A 5,719-nucleotide genomic window follows, 5' to 3' on the forward strand; every position below is an offset into this window, starting at 1 on the left:
TCTCTTGTTTGATGTATGTTTTGTGTTCCTAGTGCTATTTTGTTGCTATTGTATTTTATTGTATGTATATGTATTGTTTATTGTATTGTATCGTATGTTCTTTTTTACAGCAGAGGAGACAGCTCAAGGGAAAAAAAAAAAGGAAACTAATTAAAAAAAAGCCCGCTATTCGCTGTTCCTATATTCTTTTTTTCTATTGCATTATACTTCTATTGTATCGTGTTGTATATCTGTATTGTATTAACTGGTATTGTATTGGGCGAACTAACATAACATTACGATATTGTCTCCATTCAAAAACCTAACAATACAAAAACCGTCCGTAATGAATGCTATCCCTAAGTATCATTATCAAGGGTATTAAAGCTGGAATAATTAACGTTGTGACTTTTGCTAATTATCTCAGGTGAAAAATTATAATATAGAGATCATTGAAAAGAAGTGTTAGGGAGATTAGTGAAGGCCTCGTGTGTGTGTGTGTGTGTGTGTGTGTGTGTGTGTGTGTGTGTGTGTGTGTGTGTGTGTGTGTGTGTGTGTGTGATCTGGGGACAAATATAATTCCCCTACATAAAACAAAAAGTGTGTTTGTTTGTGTGTTTGTTTGTTTGCTGTGGGACTTTTCTACTCAAGTGTTATTGGTCAAACGAAATGCATGAATCTATTGTGACCTTTAAAACATTTATGGCTCGTATCTTTTGTTTGTTATTGTTTTTATTAGGGAGTTTGATGCGTTTTTTTCTTTTTTTTTAAATTTCTCTGTCTGTCTGTATTTATCTCTATCTGTCTATCTCTTTCTTCATCTTTCCCTTTTGCTCTCTTCTCTCTCTCTCTCTCTCTCTCTCTCTCTCTCTCTCTCTCTCTCTCCATTAAAAAGTCATTGGCCGTCTTTCTAAGCCTAAAATTGATCTACTCAGTGATACCAATTCCTACCGCGTACCTTTAAGTGGTTGTTTTTTTATTGGCTATACTGTTTGTTGTTGTTATTGTTATTGTTGTTTTGCTCATTTTTATTTTTTTGTTTGTTTTGTTTCTCATTTTACAAAAGGTTAAAGTATTGTTTTATCCTGTGTCCCTGTGTGTGTGTGTGTGTGTGTGTGTGTGTGTGTGTGTGTGTGTGTGTGTGTGTGTGTTATCTTTTGTGTTGGCATCATTGTTCTGTTTTATTTTTGTTTATTTATTTATTTATTTATTTTTTGGAAAGCTGTTTGTAGGCGGTCATGCTTTTGTTTCCTGGTATGGTAATGATGTGCGCGCGTGTGTGTGTGTGTGTGTGTGTGTGTGTGTGTGTGTGTGTGTGTGTGTGTGTGTGTGTGTGTGTGTGTGTGTGATGGAGGTGATAATGAGAGAAAATATAGTAATGGGCTGAAAAGGAAGGAAGGAGGGAAGAAAGAAGGAAAGGAAGGAAGGAAAGAAAAAGAGAATGAAGTGAAGGAGATTGGAAAGAAGAGAAGCAAAGAAATAGAAAAAAAGAAGGAAAAAGAGGAATAGACTGACTAAAGAAAGAAAGAAAGAAAGAAAGAACGAAAGAAGGAATTAAAAGAAGGAAGGAGAGAGTGAAAAGAAAAAAACAAAGAAAGAGAAAAAAGAAAAAAACAAATTGACTGACGGAGAGGATGGAACAAAGAAAAAACAGAAAAAGGGGGGAAAAAAGAACGAAAGAAGGAATTAAAAGAAGGAAGGAAAGAGAGTGGGAAGAAAAGAAAAAAAGAAAGAAAAAAGAAAGGAAAAACAGGAAATGACTGACCTAGAGGATGGAAGAAAGAAAGAACAGAAGAAGAGAGAAAAAAAAACGAGAGAAGAAATTAAAAGAAGGAAGGAGGAAAGGAGAAAAAAACAAAAAAAAAGAAAAAAAAAGCCGGAAAAGAAATAATATGAGTAATGTGTATATTCGCCTCACACACACACACACACACACACACACACACACACACACACCATGACATTCCACAACAAAGCGCTGCAAATACTATACGTTGTGGCTGTTTATGTACGTACGTGTGTGTGTGTGCGTGTGCGTGTGTGTTTGTGTGGGCGTGTGTGTGGGCGTGTATGTGTTTGTGTGTGTGTGTGTGTGCTTGTGATGCCATATGTTGTTCTGTATTTTGTATGTTTGCCTTTGTGTGTGTGTGTGTGTGTGTGTGTGTGTGTGTGTGTGTGTGTGTGTGTGTGTGTGTGTGTGTGTGTGTGTGTGTGTGTGTGTGTGTGTGTGTTTATTGAGGTCACCTGTAAAAATGTCGTGTGGATTTCTTTTTTTCTTTTTTTTTTGTAATTTGAGGAAACACTTATTTTCTCCTCAATCTTTTTTTTTTCTTTCCTTTTTTTTCCTTTTCCGTCACTCCCCCTTTCCTTAATCCCTTCCCTTATCAGTCAACTTCCTTTTCCTCTACCTTTCCTCCTCCCCTTTCCTCCTCCTCCTCCTCTTCCCTCCATTTCCTTTTCCTCTTACCTTCCCTTCCCTCTCCATCCTTTCCCTCTCTCCTACTTTCTTACATTCTTCCTTTCCTTCTCATATATGTCTTCTCTCTCTCTCTCTCTCTCTCTCTCTCTCTCTCTCTCTCTCTCTCTCTCTCTCTCTCTCTCTCTCTCTCTCTCTCTCTCTCTCTCTCTCTCTCTCTCTCTCTCTCTCTCTCTCTCTCTCTCTCTCTCTTCATCCTTCCCCTTTATTTCCTTCTTTTCATCTCTTCTTTCCCCTTTTCCTCTTCTTCTTCCTTATCTCCTTTTTCTTTCCCTTCCCTTTTCATCCACTTTCCCTTTCTTTCCCTCCCTGTCCTTCCTTCTTTCTTCATCCATTCCCCCTTCCTCCCCCCTCTTCCCCTCTTCCTTCATCTCTATCCCCTCCTTCTCTCCTCTTCCTCCCCCCTCTTCCCCTCTTCCCTCATCTCTATTCCCTCCTTCTCTCCCCTTCCTCCCCTTTCTTCCCCTCTTTCCTCATCTCTATCCCCTCCTTCTCTCCTCTTCCTCTCCTCTCTTCCCCTCTTCCCTCATTTCTATCCCCTCCTTCTCTCCCCTTTCCTCCCCTCACCCTCCCCTTTCCTCCCCTCACCCTCCCCTTTCCCCACCTCACCCTCCTTTTCCTCGCCTTTCCTCTGCCAAAAATTTTACTGTTTGTGTCCAGCTTTTAGGAGTAACTTTTTGGGGGTTTACTTTTTAATCAAACGTTAGATGCTTAACTTTTTAATTTCCAGATGAAGCTGCTTGTGTGTGTGTGTGTGTGTGTGTGTGTGTGTGTGTGTGTGTGTGTGTGTGTGTGTGTGTGTGTGTGTGTGTGTGTGTTATTTATTCATTTTGGTATTTTGCTTTTTTTGTTTTCCTTAATTTTTTTTTTTTTTTTTAGTATGCGAGATAGTTTAGAAGGGCTGATTTTTTTTCTTTTTTTCTTTTCTTTTTTTCTTTTTTTATGCGAGGTAGTTTAGAAGGGCTGAATTTTTTTGTTTTGTTTTGTGTTTTTTTCTCATTTTCTTTTTCTTTTTTTCTTTTTTTCAGTTCGCGTTTTGTTGCTCTTCTGTTTGACCGCCAAGGTATGTTCGTTCGTACGTTTGTTTTTATCTCCCTCTTTTCCTTGTTATTATTCTCTTCATTCTTTTAATCTTCTCCCCCTCTCTCTCACTTTTTCTCTTCTCTCTCTCTCTCTCTCTCTCTCTCCATCATTAACAAGGCTTATAGGAACTCTGTGGTTTGTTAGGTGTTTTCTCTTATGTTTTTTTGTTGTTTTATTTTATGTTACTAATTCCCTCTCTCTCTCTCGTTATTCCTGTCTTTTTCTTCCTTTTGTTCTATTTATGTTCTTTCCCACCATTTCTCTTTCCCTGTGTGTTCGGTAAGTATGTTTTTTTGTGTGTGTTTTTTATGTGTTTTTTTTTATGTTGCTGTTCCCGTTTTCTCTTATTATCACGATCTTTCTCTGTTCCTTTTTCTCTTTTTCTTCTTTACCTCTATTTCTCTTTCTACCTCCTTCGGTCATCATTAACAAGGCTTCGATGTATTGCGTGTCTAGATTGCTGTGTGTGTGTGTGTGTGTGTGTGTGTGTGTGTGTGTGTGTGTGTGTGTGTGTGTTTATTTTTTGTATCATTGTTCTCTTCCCTCTTTTAATCTCTCTCTCTCTCTCTCTCTCTCTCTCTCTCTCTCTCTCTCTCTCTCTCTCTCTCTCTCTCTCTCTCTCTCTCTCTCTCCCTTGTTTTCATATAGTATCATTTTTATCCTTGTTTTGTTTCGTCATTTTTTTCTCTCTCTCTATTCCCTCCTTCGTTCCCGCTTTTCCTTTTATATATTATCCTCATTACTTTATTTCGTACCATTGTTTCTACCCTCTTTTAATCCTTCTCTATCCTCCTCCTCCTCCTCCTCCTCCTCCTCCTCCTCCTCCTCCTCCTCCTCCTCCTCCTCCTCTTCTGCCGCTTTTTATCCCCTTTCCAGTCTACTTCATCCGTATACAATATCGTTTCTATGTTATTATTACATTTTCACGTATTACTTCGCTCTGTTGATGAGAGAGAGAGAGAGAGAGAGAGAGAGAGAGAGAGAGAGAGAACAATGTCACAGGAGATCGATTTAGAGGTATTTTCTGAAGCAGGATGGAGTACACTAACACAAGACAGATAGAGTACATTAGGAAAGGCCTTTGTGTGAGAGAGAGAGAGAGAGAGGGAGAGGGAGAGGGAGAGAGAGAATACTGTCACAGGAGATCGATTTAAAGGTATTTTCTGAAGCAGGATGGAGTACACTAACACAAGACAGAGGATGAGGACGTTAGGAAAGGCCTTTATTATCCAGTGACTTGGTATTGGCTTAAGATGACGATGATGATGATGATGATGATGATGATGAGTCGGTAGGGAAAGTATTGATTAGTAAAAGCGTCAATACCGGTTGATGGGAGATAAATAAAAATGTATGAAAAAATTATGAAGTATTGCAAAATGAAAAAAAAATGAAAAATGAAAAAAAAAAGTATTACAAAATCGTTCATGAAAATATCGGAAAACATTATTACTATATTTTTCTGAGGTCAAGAATCTTAAAATTGACAAACATAGGATCGTGCTGGCTGACAAAGAGGAAAGAAAAAAGCAAAGTTGTGAAATAGCAAGCTTTGGTATGAGAGCAAAAAATTATAAATGACCACAAAATTGCTCTTGAACGTTTCTGAGCCAATTCCGTGACTACTTACTTGGCGGGCCTCAAAAAGTATAATCATGATTCAGTATCGATCAAATCATAACGGTCGGCAGCTGAAAGGAATCGGAGTGGCTTGAAATGCCGGGAACGGGTGAAAGACGAAGAGAAAATATACATTACGTGTTTTATATATCGATGGCGGTTTTAACTTCCTTTGTGAAAAAACTCGAATATTTGTGAGAAAGCGACACACGGGCGAATTGCAGACTTTTGCCGCGATGAAAGACTTGCTCGCTTGTTTTGGGGTGATATTTTATGTGTGCCTTCAACGGTCAACCTTCAATGTTTACTTTTTACGACACAGAGAGCTATTAGTATTTATTTTTACGGTAAAGGAAACAGCTCAAAGGCAAAAAGTTAAAGTAATAATGAAAAAAAATGCTAGCCGCTTGTTTTGAGTGAAATGTTATGTGTCTTCAACGGTCAACCTTCAATGTTTACTTTTTACGACACAGAGAGATATTAGTATTTCTTTTTACGGTAAAGGAAACAGCTCAAAGGCAAAAAAGTTAAAGTAATAATGAAAAAAAATGCTAGCCGCTT

General features: G+C 38.2%; 1 long non-coding RNA gene across 1 annotated transcript in view; it reads left to right on the top strand.

The window, feature by feature from the left end:
- LOC126983659 (uncharacterized) overlaps positions 1–3,546 on the top strand; it is a 285,008-nt gene extending 281,462 nt beyond the window's left edge. The window contains exon 5 of the long non-coding RNA XR_007736100.1: positions 3,484–3,546. This is a non-coding gene — a long non-coding RNA (uncharacterized LOC126983659). The remainder of the gene's footprint in view (positions 1–3,483) is intronic.
- Positions 3,547–5,719: the final 2,173 nt, after the last annotated feature.

Source organism: Eriocheir sinensis, chromosome 54 (assembly GCF_024679095.1).
Source record: "Eriocheir sinensis breed Jianghai 21 chromosome 54, ASM2467909v1, whole genome shotgun sequence".
Classification (NCBI taxonomy): Eukaryota; Metazoa; Arthropoda; class Malacostraca; order Decapoda; family Varunidae; genus Eriocheir; species Eriocheir sinensis.